This window comes from Narcine bancroftii, chromosome 9 (assembly GCF_036971445.1).
Source record: "Narcine bancroftii isolate sNarBan1 chromosome 9, sNarBan1.hap1, whole genome shotgun sequence".
Classification (NCBI taxonomy): Eukaryota; Metazoa; Chordata; class Chondrichthyes; order Torpediniformes; family Narcinidae; genus Narcine; species Narcine bancroftii.
In genome coordinates, this window is record NC_091477.1 from 9,149,495 (window position 1) to 9,163,464 (window position 13,970).

Sequence of the window (13,970 nt, forward strand, 5' to 3'; positions counted from 1 at the left end):
GGCTGAGAAACAGCTTCTTGTCACGGCCATTGAGAATGCTGAACAACCAAAGGAACTACTTGTACTAACCATCCGAGATTCACATATTTACGAAACAACATTTTTTTATTTGTTTATTGTCTGAATACTTGTCCTACATATGTACTCTTTGCTGGTATGGGTGTTTTATCTGGTTGTGTGTCTTCATGTTTTTCACCGATGACCAGAAAACGCTGTTTCATTGAGTGGCACTTGTATAATCAGATGATAATAAACTTGAGTTGAGCAGAGAATGAAGGAATATGGATCACGTGCAGGCCGTTTAACTTGGATCGAAGGGTATGATCCTGTGCTGCATGATATTCTATGTGAAATGAAAGGGTTTAGGATTGGGAACAAATGAGGGAAATGGGACTAGCTTAGAATACAATTTGGCTGACAATGGACATGTATAGGTAAAAGGGCTGGTCTGTGTTGAATAGCTAACGTTAAATTGTTTAGTTATTATCATATTACTCTTTGGCTTGGCTTCGCGGACAAAGATTTATGGAGGGGGTAAAAGTCCACGTCTGCTGCAGGCTCGTTTGTGGCTGACAAGTCCGATGCGGGACAGGCAGACACGGTTGCAGCGGCTGCAGGGGAAAATTGGTGGGTTGGGGTTGGGTGTTGGGTTTTTCCTCCTTTGTCTTTTGTCAGTGAGGTGGGCTCTGCGGTCTTCTTCAAAGGAGGTTGCTGCCTGCCAAACTGTGAGGCGCCAAGATGCACGGTTTGAGGCGAGATCAGCCCACTGGCGGTGGTCAATGTGGCAGGCACCAAGAGATTTCTTTAGGCAGTCCTTGTACCTCTTCTTTGGTGCACCTCTGTCACGGTGGCCAGTGGAGAGCTCGCTATAGAACACGATCTTGGGAAGGCGATGGTCCTCCATTCATGAAATAACTATATTGTTCTGTAAAATTGGTTGTTCCATTCAATGATGCTTCAGGAAAGTTCTAAGCTGTGTGCAATGCAGTTTTTTTTTTAATCATGGTAGGGTTTTAATTTCTGAGGGATAAGCTCAGATTATTATGAATTGTGAGACTTACATCTAGCAGAGAATGGAAGTTTACTGCTTAAGTCAGAGATTGGGAAGGATTTTTTTTCATTCAGGGGATTATGAACTTTGCAATTCTCTGCCAATTGGAGTTTTGGACAGTGAGTCATCAAATACATTTAGACAGCAATTAAGCAGAGTGGTGAGGACCAAGCAATGGTTTGACTAGCAATCAACCGATTGAAATGCAGACAGGCAAGAGTCTAAATGATCTACTCCATAGCACCAGGGAAGGGGCTTATAACCTTTGACCAGAAGTGGAAAGGGGCTGTAAGGATCCATCCCACAGCCAAAAAAAAATAGTTGAGAATGTCTGTTCGAGAGGTTTAAAAAAAATAATGATGAAAGTGGATAAAGTGAATACTCACAGCTTCTCCCCTCTGGGAGACTATTCTTGAATTAGAAGGCATAGATACAAGGTGATGGAACAGAGAGAAAATGTGGCACTTTAATATGGACTGTTAGATTAATTGAACTGATTCTTGGAGATTATCTACAATATACATACATTTTTATGGGCTATCCTTGACACAATTAATCTTCTCAGTGATGTGATTAAGAAGAAGAAAAATCTGCAAAAAGGAAATATAATGAATTTTCTGCCAAGTTCCCCCAAGGTGTATGAGATTTAATGTATCGTGTTTAGACTTGAGTGTGAAAGAATTTTGCATTTTTCATTGAAATCCTTACAAAACTATTTTATATACCAATGTCCATGTTGTTGTGGACCAAACACAGCAACCCTTTTGTGAACAGCAATGTCCCATGAACAACTGTATGACAATGGCATTTTCTCCCTCTCATTTAATATGAAAGTAGAAAATGCTGGAAGCAGTAACACAGGTAGGATTTGAAGGCTGTTGAAACATTAACAGATGCTTGCACCATCTAAAATAACAGAGAGGACTTTGGATTAACAGCAAGTTAAATATTTAACACTGGAGAAACTAAAAATGTTTGGTCTTAGTAAGTCGGATGGCTGTTTTTGTTGTGACCAGATGGCTAAGACTTTTTTGCACACTGTCTGGCTTTGTGATCGATTGCAACAGTTTTGGAAAGGTATTCAATCTATACTTAATAGTTTATATAATATCTGTCTTGTATTAGATCCTGATATATTTTTATTAGGGAATATGCAATCACTAATTGATTTAGGTTTCAAGGATTATCAGATTTCCTTTATCTATTTAGCTTTAGCTGTGGCCAAGAAATGTATAGCACTTACTTGGAAAGACAGAAATATATTAACTTTAGACAGGTGGCATTTGGAGATGAAATCTTGTTTGACCATGGAAAGGATATCTTTTTATAGGCTAAAGTGGACTCCGTTTGTTAAATATATGCATTTAAGTTTGCTTTAAATATGTATTTAAGTGTGATATTTTAGTATTAATAACTTTTTTTGTTAGTATCTTTACTTGCTATGTTTTATCTTTTTTTTGTAAGTGGGCTTTTTTTGTTCACTTTATTAACTCTTCGCTCTTTATTTTGGGGGGTGGGTTGGACTAATTTTAAGTTAGGTTATTAATGTTGTGTAATAATTATTGGGGGGGGGGGTTAATTTATTTAGTTTACCGATGTGGTACTGTAATTTTATTATCTTACTTTCATTATGTTTAAATGTAATCTTCTATTTTATTCATGTTATAAAATCTTAAATAAAGTTAAAAAAAAAACAGCAAGTTAAAGATAGCATGGCAGCAATCTTTCAGTTGCAGACTGGAATATTTCTTTATTTGAGGCTTGGGACCTGGTATTAAACAACCAACCTTCTAATATGAACCTCAATTGACCCTGCAGAAATACTGTAGCTAAAGTTTCAGTTAATATTCTATGAATGGCAGAACTTATAATTTATTATAACTAAGCTATGACCACCAGAAATATCACACCAAGAAAAAGATTGAACTTGGTTCCTACGAGTTACAATGTTGAATGTTTATAGTTAAAACACACATGAGAAATGAATTGTTTAAAATGAATTCCCTGGATCTCATTAAAATACAAGACCAACCTAATTAAAACACTGAATTATCTGGAAGATTTTACACTACAGCAGTTATATTTCTTTATCGCATGTCCAGCTGAGGAATGCTGAAAGTGTTTAGTAACTTGAAAGGCATCAGTGTTAAGTTTCTAAAATCCTTTGAGAATCCTGAGGCCACTGTCAACTTTCTGTGTCTCTTCCCTTGATGAACATTACCAGTTTCCAAGAAATAATTAGAGCAAATGACGTGATATGACTCACAGAGAACTGGCAATGATACATTTGTTAAAAAAAAATTCCTAAAAATAAAGCAGAAACAATTTATTTTTACATTTACATTTCTCGATGATTTTAATGGGTTTTTTTGGCGAGATGGTAAGGTTCTTTTTCAACTGCTTTCATCTTATTCCATTAACATTTCACACAGGGCAGACTAACAATAAATTTGCTAGTATATCCAAGGAATTTCTTGTCTACCTGAGACAGAAATTTCATATAGGTTTGTGGTATTTAATTAACAAGATTTCAACACCTAAGATGCAGAAATCTCTAATAAGTATTATTTTAATTTTAACCAAATATCTCTTTTCTTTTTAAAATATTTTTATTCAGTTTAACACATAATTTTTTTTTAAGGAAAGCACATAACAAATCATCTTGTACACATAAGCATAAAAAAAGGAAAAAAAATTGATGAAACTACAGTGACAGTTCCTTGATCAACATAAGAAACTAATAATTTAAATTGATCAATAATAACCATATTTGCCAAGTTAAACTTGATAATTAAAAAAAACCTGAAAATCTACCCCTCCCTCTAATCAAGATGATCTTGTATGTGTGTATATGTGTATATTTTTATATATTTTTTATTTATATGTATTATTTATATATGTATTATTATGTATAATATGTGTGTGTGGAAATTGTGCATCTGACAGTGACTTCCAGACATCAATTTTTCAATATTTTCCAATATTTCTAAAGTAAAGATTTGATTATTTCCAATTGCTGCAATGAGATCCCACATACTTCCTTTTCCACCTTCCATAGGACCACTTCCTCCGTGACTCCCTGGTACACTAAACCCTCCCCACTCATTTGTTTCACCATCTCTTCCAGGGACCAGAACAGCCCTTCCAGATGAATCACATTCATCTTCTCCTACTTCAACTAATTCATTTGGTGCTTCTGATGACATTCATCTTGTCATCATGACCATATGTAGACGAGGTGACAAATTTTCAGAATGTCTGCAATTCCCATGCCAAACACCTGGTTTAGTGCCATTTCAAGTCGACTTTCTATTCCCACACCATTGTCACCGGCCTTTTCCATTACCACAGTGAGATCAATGCAAACTAGAAGAACAAATGTCCTGCCTGGGTGGTAGAAAACCTATTGAATTCTAGTTTTTCTCTCCTCTTTCTTTCTCTTTTTCACTCTTTCTTTTTCTCTTTTTCTTCTTCTCCTCCTTCTATCTCTCTCTCTCTCTCTACATATTTTTGCCATATTTCTATGTATGTTTATATATTCAAAATTTACATTTTAATTCATTTTTATTTTTTATTTTAATTTTAGACATATTCACATTTGGTCATCCCATTCTTTATTCTTTCCCCAGACACTCCCTCCAGCAACCCTCCCCCACCCCCCCACCACCCCACCACACCATCCAATTTCCATCCCCAATCCCCCTCCTCCTTCCTGGTTCCATTCACCTTCAACCCACATCACACAGTTCACACACTGGATTCTCCCCACTCATGAGCTTCCATCTGTTCTTCATCTTTCCCACGGAGATATCCATAAACAGCTACATTCCTTATCAGATTCCAATACCTTTATGTCACCACTTATCATCCTGCAGCAGTTGTCTCCATTTATGCCCTCTTCTCTCCCAATTCTTATTTGCAACTGCCCATCACCCACTTGCCTCTGTCTCCTGATTTCATTGCTCCCATCTGCTCCATCTGTCCATCACTTCTCTTGAGTTCACCTGTGACCTACTGGCCTGTGTCTCAACCATCTCCTTCTTCTTATACTGGCTGCAACCTTTTCCAATCTTAGTCAATACAAAGTCCTCTCCCAAAACATTGACACTCCTCCACCCCCCCACCCCCCCCCCCCCCCGCACCCCCTTCCCTCTCCCTACACACACATGATGCCTGACTCCAGTTCCTCCAGAAAATTTATTTTTATCAGGATGGTGCCTGGTTTGGAGTATATTATCTATAAGGAGAGATAGGCTTAGGGTTAGGGTTAGGGTTTCCTCCAGTGTGTCAAAGGCTAAAATGTGATTTTATAGAAGTATATAAAATTATGAGAAGAATAAAAAAGAATAGAGCATGGTTTAAGACAGTGGTTTGCAACCTTTTTCTCACCATTAGCATCCCACTATAAGTAATCCCTATTCCAGCGGTACTCTTGCTTAAGGTGGTTTGTGGGTGGGAAGGAAAGGTTGCGAATCACTGCTCTAGACCCAATTGTCACTGAAATATTTTGCTGGAGAAAAATTGTCATTGGCCCATTTTCTTTGGAGTTCTGAAACCATGCACATAATGAGTCAATTAGGTACAATTAAACCAGTGGTTTTCAACCTTTTTCTTTCCGCTCACATATCACCTTAAATAATCCCTTATTAATCACAGAGCACCTATGGCATAGGGAATACTTAAAGTGGGATGGGAGTGGAAAGAAAAAGGTTGAGAACCACTGGTTTAAGAGGAGAGCTGAAAGTTTAAAGGAGATTTGCAAAGGAATTATTTTTAAAATTTTTTTAAGACAGATCATTAGGTGCCTGGAGCATGTGGTAGAAGTAGGTACAATATTAACATTTATGAGCCAGGTGCAGGCAGGAGATACGCTCCATGTCCAGACAGATGAGATGAGTTTCAACTTGGATTCTGGATGACGCCAACACAGTGGTCTGATTCCAAAGTTTTAATAAAAGGAAGATAAAGGGAACACCAAGACATAATCTGCATTGAGTGAATAAAACTGGAATGCATAAGAAACATTAAGGATCAGATCTAGATAGGATTTATATAGCCATGCAATCCTAGTTAAATGATCTGGGTCTGGAAGGAACAAGAGGTGAAATAAAGTTTAATAAAATACAGATGCCGGAACACTGAAATAAAGCAAAGGTAGGAAATGCTGAACATTTTATGGATTTTTTTTTTATCTGCAAGTGAAACAGCTGGTGCTAAAATCTGATATTACCAATCTTTCTAATCTTCAACATGTGAAAATAAATTAAGTAAAGCCATGATAAGTGCCTGAACAAAACCACATGATGATAGTTGTATATAAACATATACATCGATGTTGATTTAAGAAGAAACTGGATAAGTGTCCATAGGATCAAGAAATAGAATAGATGAGATGGAGAGGGTGGTTGGGACACAAAGGGTGATGGACAGTTGCAAAACAAGGGAAGGAAAGGCAATTGGGAGAAAGGAGGGCATAAGTGGAGACAACTTCAGGAGGGCGATAAGTGGAGTCATAAAGCCTAGAGGTGCGGGAATCTGATAAGGAAGTTAGCTGACAATGGAAATCTCTAAGGGAGAGATGAAAGGCAGATGAAAGCTCATGAGCGAGGCGAATCCAGTGAGTGAAATGCATGAACACAATAAACGAACACAGTTATGGATGATTTAGACCAAATGATGTGTCTCCACATTTATTCATCCATATAATATGGCATAATAGGAGTTTTTGAAAACTAAAGGAAAATATGTTTGCCTTTTAATTGCTTTAAGAAAAGAAATTTTGCAACAAAATTGAAGATTGAGGTTTGGAAAAAAGATGTTCGGCTCTATCTGTTTGACTCAGCGGTTAGTGGAGATTTCTCAATGTTTCTTGACTAATTTACAGTCTTCTACAGCTCAAAAACTTGTTACACTTTTCCTTGTACCATAGCTAGCAGCGAGTAATGGGAAGAGCTACTGAGAGATTAAATCTCACATGGCATGCAACAAATGCAAAAATAATCAAATTAAACCATGTTCCACATCCGCCTGAGTGCCCTGCAGAAGAGTAGATATCATTGCTTAAATCTGAGGAGACGTACGAGAAGTTGCTGTGTGAGAAGGTTTGGGCATTCTATTTTTGGACCTAGTGAGGACATGCCATATGAAGTCCATGTCAAGCAGCATTGCCCATGTGTGTTGGGTTTTCTGGTAAGATTGCCAGCACTGCTCCTGGCATAGAAATGCTCAGGGTGAACCTCCATTATGTGCTGTCAATTACTTGTCAAAACTGATTTTAAAAGCAGCCTGGGCAATTGCTTTGAATTAAAAGCAAAGCACTTGGCATCAAATTGTGAAGACTCGTTAAGAGTCACTAGCGTTTAACAGGCCAATAGCCTGATAATTAGAAGTGGTGAAGATCAGGGAAATGAATGGCAGACTGTTACGATAAAATGAAGAGAGCTAGAATCCCCCCAAAAAAATACTTTCTTACTATAATAAATTCTTGTTATGTGTGCTTTAGATTTGTTGTCTTACGTGCTTCAAGAAATAATTACCCCAGCTGTTTACTCTGTAGTTCCCTAATTCAGGGAAAGGCCATTACTAGACAACTCAGCCCACCATCTCAGCACTAGCTCTTCACTAGTATTGTCAAGCCAATTCCACTCCTATATCAGTTTCCTTATCCAATACACCTTTTGGGGTGTGTTACGATCCCGGAGGACACCAAAAAACCAGCAGTAACAGAAATTCTCCAAGGCAATAATTACTTAAACAAAAACGATTTTAGTTTTCTTCATACATAATGAAAAGATTAATATTTAACTTGTTAATATTAACTTCACCCTCTTCTAATTCTAAGTGTGCGTGCATGTAATGTGTATCTGTTCAGGAATGTTCCTTGTTTCACTGTCCAGTCATTCACTTTTCACTTCTCCAAGTTCACTGGTATCAGGAAATCTTCCATACACTGCACAGAATTTAACATTTATGATCTTCATCAGGCTCTGGTTCTTTAACTTAAATTGTTACCACTCAAGAAGGTCTTTGTTGGTTTCAGAGAGAGAGGTTGGTTGCTTGTTGGACACACACACAAACTGATGTCCTTCAGTCAGCTTTCCCCCTTGCGGATTTTTCCAAAAGATAATCTCTTCTTCCAGGTTACCACAAAGAGTTCTTCTTTTTCCCCTATTTCAGGAGGAACATCAGCCAAGGCACTCTTTAATTGACTACAAGGATTTAGAATAGGCTAAACTTGGAACAGATCTTGAGCCTGGGCATCTCTTCAAACATGTTGTTCCTTTAAAGCCAGTAGTCCATTTCAATTCTACACATCAACCTAATAAACCCCCACTTGTGAAGTCTTCACAGGCACTTTTACTAGTTACTATAATGTCACGGTATACTTGGAGTCCACACTTAGGCATAGCACTTGCATTTTAAATAAGATATCTTTTGTGAAATTTTGTGAAGTTCGGCGGGCAGCAACCTCCTTTGAAGAAAACCGCAGAGCCCATCTCACTGACAAAAGACAAAGGAGGAAAAACCCAACACCCAACCCCAACCAACCAATTTTCCCCTGCAACCGCTGCAACCGTGACTGCCTGTCCCGCATCAGACTTGTCAGCCACAAACAAGCCTGCAGCTGACGTGGACATTTACCCCTCCATAAATCTTCATCCGCGAAGCCAAGCCAAAGAAGAAAAGAAGAAAGAATTTATCTTTTGGAATGTAAACTGAGATGTCTGTTGGTGATGTGTGACCTAAACTAAACCCCCACAATCGATACCTATTTAAAATATATTTTATCATAATTTTATTAACACCTTCCATAACAGGTTGCATGGTTAACATAGTAGTTAACGCAAAGCTATTACAGTGCCAGCAATCACAACTGGGGTTCGAATCTGATGCTTTCTGAAAGGAGTTTGTACATTCAACCCGTGTCTGCAAGGGTTTCCTCTGGATCTCCTGTTTCCTCCCACCTTTTAAAATGAATGGGGTTTGTAGGTCAATTTAAGTATTTGTATGGCACCCGTTGGTGGTCCTGAAGAGCCTGTTACCAGGCTATATGTTTAAATTTAGTATTTCATTTAAAAGTTACCATCATCTTTCCAAATGGCACTATCCAGCTTACCACATTTCCAACCTGACAGAAATATTTGGTGCTTTTTTCATCATTTTAATCATCCACCATTTGGAAATATGTCCTGAGTCTGCAAAGGATTTAAAAGTGATTCATTAGAATGTAACCAAGATTGGCAATCTTGAATTATTAGAAGAGACTGAATAGGCTGGGACTTTTTTTTTATTCCTGGAGATGAAGGGGCTGAGGAAGGACCTTATGGATGTCTATAAAATCATATTGGGGCATAGATGAGATAATAGTCCCCTTCACAGGGTCATGGAGTAGATAGCTACAGGGCTTAAATTGAAGGTGGGAGAAGAAGCATTTAAAAGCAATATGAGGGGAAACTTTTTCAGAAGGTAGTAGGTAGTGGAACAAATTGCAAGACAAAATGGTAGAGGTGGGTATATTTGTCATGCTTAAGAGACTTTATGGAGGTATGTGCATAGCAAAGATTTAGAGAGATAATGGCCAAATGCAAGAAAATGGGGTTGTAGCTCAGAAAAGCAACTTGGTTACTAGGACAGGTGGGTCCAAAGAACCTGATATTGTTTTGTATAACTGAAGTTCCAGTTGATGAAGTCGACAAAGACGATGTGGTCAAACAATAATCATGGATTTTATTAGCAGAAACTCATGTTACAATAATGAAAGACAATAGATGCATATACAGTTATATCCAAGGTGAGTGTCCTTAACAGTAGAGATAATGTACAGCCAATGTTAGTACAGCAAGATTTGCCATAGGGGAGACAGGCAGCTTGACAGTCATTCACCACAGTCTCCCCCCCAGCGGAAGAAGGGTTAAAATCAAAAGGACAGCTGCTAGGAAAGACTGAAGCAATCGATACCTCGTTTGGCATTGAGATACTCTAACAGCCAAAATAAGCCAGTATCTAGCAAGCAATCGAAATATAATGAGATGTTTTATGAATATGTCAGCCTATCAGGTTGTTTACCAATTCTGGTGCTTCATCTCAAAAGAGGTGGCTCCTTTGCAACCTTGGGAACTGATACAGATCCTGGGTCTGTAGTGTGGTAAGGACTGGCTTCTGGACCCGCTCCAGAATCGCCAGCGTGAGGCAGTGGACCCTTAGCTTGGCCATCTGAAAGTTTACTAGGGGTCACAGTCTGGGGGGGACGGGGGGGTGAGCCCAAACTCTTAGGCTCACTCTGAGTAGGGGCGCGAGAAAGGGGAGAACCAGGCGAGGCCAGATCTCTTAGGGGTACAGTGTCAATACTCCCATCTGGGAATTTAACATGAGCGTAGTTGGGGTTGGTATGCAGTAGCTGAACTGGTTGGACTAGGGGTTCTGTTTTACGCGCCCGAGCATGGCTCTTCAGCAGCACGGTTCCAGGCTCAGATAAGCAGGCTGGCCAGTCCATCACAGTTCCTGATTTCCTAGGAAAGGCAAACATACATTCATGAGGTGTTTGATTTGTTGAAGTACACAATAAAGACCGAATAGAATGTAGTGCCTCAGGCAGCACCTCCTACCACCGGGTAACAGTGTAACCATGTGTTTTTAAAGCAAGATTAACAGTCTTCCAAACAGTAGCATTAGACATTTCAACCTGCCCATTGCCCTGCAGGTTGGGCTGGTGGCAATCCCCTTTCGTAGCAGGGCTCGCCGCAGTTCAGCGCTCATGAATGCTGAGCCTCTATCGGTATGAATATAATTGGAAAAACTGAAAATTCTGTCAAGTGACTTAATGACAGACACTGACGAGACGTCAGGGCAGGGTATCGCAAAGGGAAACCAGGAATATTCGTCAATTACAGTAAGGAAATATACATTTTTGTTGTTGGAGGGTAACGGCCCTTTAAAATCTAAGCTAATCCTCTCAAGAGATCTGGTTGCCATGATGAGAGAGGCCTCCAGAGCTTTGAAGTATTGCGGTTTGCATTCTGCACAAACAGGACAGCTTTTAGCCAGTTTCCTGACTTCTTCCAGAGAGTAAGGAAGGTTGTTAGCCCTTACGTAGTGGAAGAATCTCATGACTCCTGGGTGGCACAGTCTGCTATGGATCTCTTTTAGCCCCTCCAGCTGAGCACCAGCAGCAGATCGTGACAATGTGTCAAAGGGATCATTTAACCTGCCCAGTCTGTACTGGATCTCATAATTATAAGTTGAGAGTTCTATTCGCCAGTGTGCCATCTTATCGTTCTTGATTTTACTTTGGTGTTTAGGACTGAACATGTAGGCTACAGATTTCTGATCAGTGACAAAAGTAAATTTTCTGCCAGCTAGAAAGTGTCTCCAGTAGCGAACAGCTTCAATAATAGCCTGGGCTTCTTTTTCAATGGCAGGATGTTTAAGTTCAGGTCCGTGTAACGTGCGGGAGAAGAATGCCACAGGTTTGCCCTTTTGATTAAGGGTTCCTGCCAAGGCACAATCTGAGGCATCAGTTTCCACTTGGAATGGGACATCCTCGTCAATGGACGAGAGTGCAGCTTTGGCAATATCAGCTTTAATTCTCTCGAAAGCCTTCAAGGCCATTGGAGAGAGAGGAAAAGATTTAGTGTCAAACAGAGGGCATGCCTTCGTGGCATAGTCCCGAACCCATTTGCAGTAGTAGGATAAGGATCCCATACACCTTTTAAGGGCTTTTGCTGAGTGTGGGGGTGGTAACATCTTAAGGGGGGGCCATTCTTTCCGGGTTGGGGCGGATTTCTTGCAGCTTTTTGTCTCTGAGATGCCAAAGCCTGCCTTTATGAAGAAAACACTGGAGGAACTTGAAATAGGAACATGCCTTAATATTGCCTTTAACCATCCAAACACTCCTATTATAAAAGCCATGATTATTGTTTGACCACATCACCTTTGTCTACTTCATCAACTGGCACTTCATTTTTATTAGCAGAAATGGATCCAGCCCTCAAGCCAGAGCGGCTGATAATCGACCAGACTGCCCTGAGGGCCAGAGAAATTTTCAACCACTGCATTGCTTGTTTCAATTACTACATGACTCAAAACAACGTGGTCGATGAGGCGATACAGTGGGGCCACCTGAACTCTATGCTAATAAAATTGTAGTGCCAGTTGATGAAGTAGACAAAGACGATGTGGTCAAACAATAATCATGGCTTTTATTAGCAGAAACTCATGGTACAAGAATGAAAGACAATAGATGCATATACAGTTATATCCAAGGGGAGTGTCCTTAACAGTAGAGATAATGTACAGCCAATGTTAGTACAGCAAGGCTCGCCAGAGGGGAGACAGGCGGCTTGGCAGACACTCACCACAATAACTCTCTATGTCTCTAATACATGTGAGCTGCCTTGGAAAGACTAGCCATCTGGACCATCAACGAAGACATATAATTCCATCACAGTCCAGGATACAGAGTTGCATTTGAAGGCTAGCTCCTCAGATTATTCGCGTGAGCAAGGCTTGTACAACACACTCCAGGACAAGGTAATGTCTCTCTTGACACAGGAAGCCTACTGCATTGGGAGAATGGCTTTGAGACAAGAGAGGAAACTATCACCAGGTTCACTGGCTGTCTGACCTTCTGTCAATCTTGTTTAACAATATATTCAAATGCAATACATTGCTTTATTATCTTCCTCTAACATTTCATATACTCACCACCTTCTGTGGGGGGGTGGGGGGAAGCATGCCTTTCATGTCATTTTTAAATCTCTCCCCTATCTCTTTATATTTTTGCCCTCTAATTTTAGATTCTCTTACTCTGGAGCCCCATGGTTAGCATATCGCCAGCAATTGGGACTTGGGTTCGTATCCCTGCCTTTCTGTAAGGAACTTGTACATTCTCCCTGTGTGGGTTTCCTCTGGGGGCACTGGTTTCATCTCAGCATTCAAAGTGTACCAGGGGTTTTGCGTCAATTGGGTGGCATGGGCTAAATTAAAAGAATTAAATTATGAATGTGACAATCCACTTTATTTATCCCCTTTATGATTTTATAAGCCTTCATGATGTCATCTCTCGCCCTTCTTCATGTCAAAAAAAAGCCTGTTTAGGTTTCTATGTAAATTTCAAATTCCTGATGAAGTTTGTGGCCTGAAATGTTGACTGTTTATTTCCTACCATGGCTGCTCCCTGACCTGTTGAGTTCATCCATCCTTTGGCGTTGCTTCAGATTTTTCAGATTATCGACATGGCTGGACTCTAACTCCAGCTGCTTATTGACAAGCAGGCAAGACCACCGGCCGCCATTATGTCAACCTTCTACAGGAACTTTATTGAGAGCATCCCAGCTGGCTGAATAACAGTGTGGTATCGTTACTTCAGAGAACTGGGTCGGAGGTCAATTCACAGAACCATAAAAGTGGCACAGATGATCATTGGGTCTCCCCTCCCCCCCCACCCCACCCCACTTCCCCCGCCTTATCAACGTGATCTACTGGGATCGTTGTCTGAAGAGAGAGCACAAAAGCTTTGAGGATCCTTTCCTCCCTGCATAAACATCTTTTAGCTACTCCTGTTAGGAAAGAGATACTGGAATATAAGAGCCAGCACCACCAGGCAGAGAAACAGCTTCTTCCTACAAGCAGAGAAAATGCTGAACAATCAAACAAACTGCTCACACTAACCATCTGAGACTCTCATATTCATGAAACAATATTTATTTGTATAAATAAATACTTGTCCTGCAAATGTATTGTTCGTCTGTATGTGTGTTATGTCTGGTTATGTGTCTGTGTATTTTACACAGAGGACCAGAGAACGCTGTTTCATCAGGTTATACTGATACAATCAGGTGACAATAAACTTGACTTGACAGTCGATATTATTTTACTTGCCTCCAGTCCATCTCACAATAAACAGGATTCACTGGATAAT

The 13,970-nt window shown here is 39.8% G+C and overlaps 1 long non-coding RNA gene across 1 annotated transcript in view; it reads left to right on the plus strand.

Moving 5' to 3' along the window:
• Positions 1 to 2,022: 2,022 nt before the first annotated feature.
• The window catches only part of LOC138743168 (uncharacterized), a 33,408-nt gene continuing 21,460 nt past the window's right edge, over positions 2,023 to 13,970 (plus strand). Inside the window, exon 1 of the long non-coding RNA XR_011344685.1 lies at positions 2,023 to 2,128. This is a non-coding gene — a long non-coding RNA (uncharacterized lncRNA). The remainder of the gene's footprint in view (positions 2,129 to 13,970) is intronic.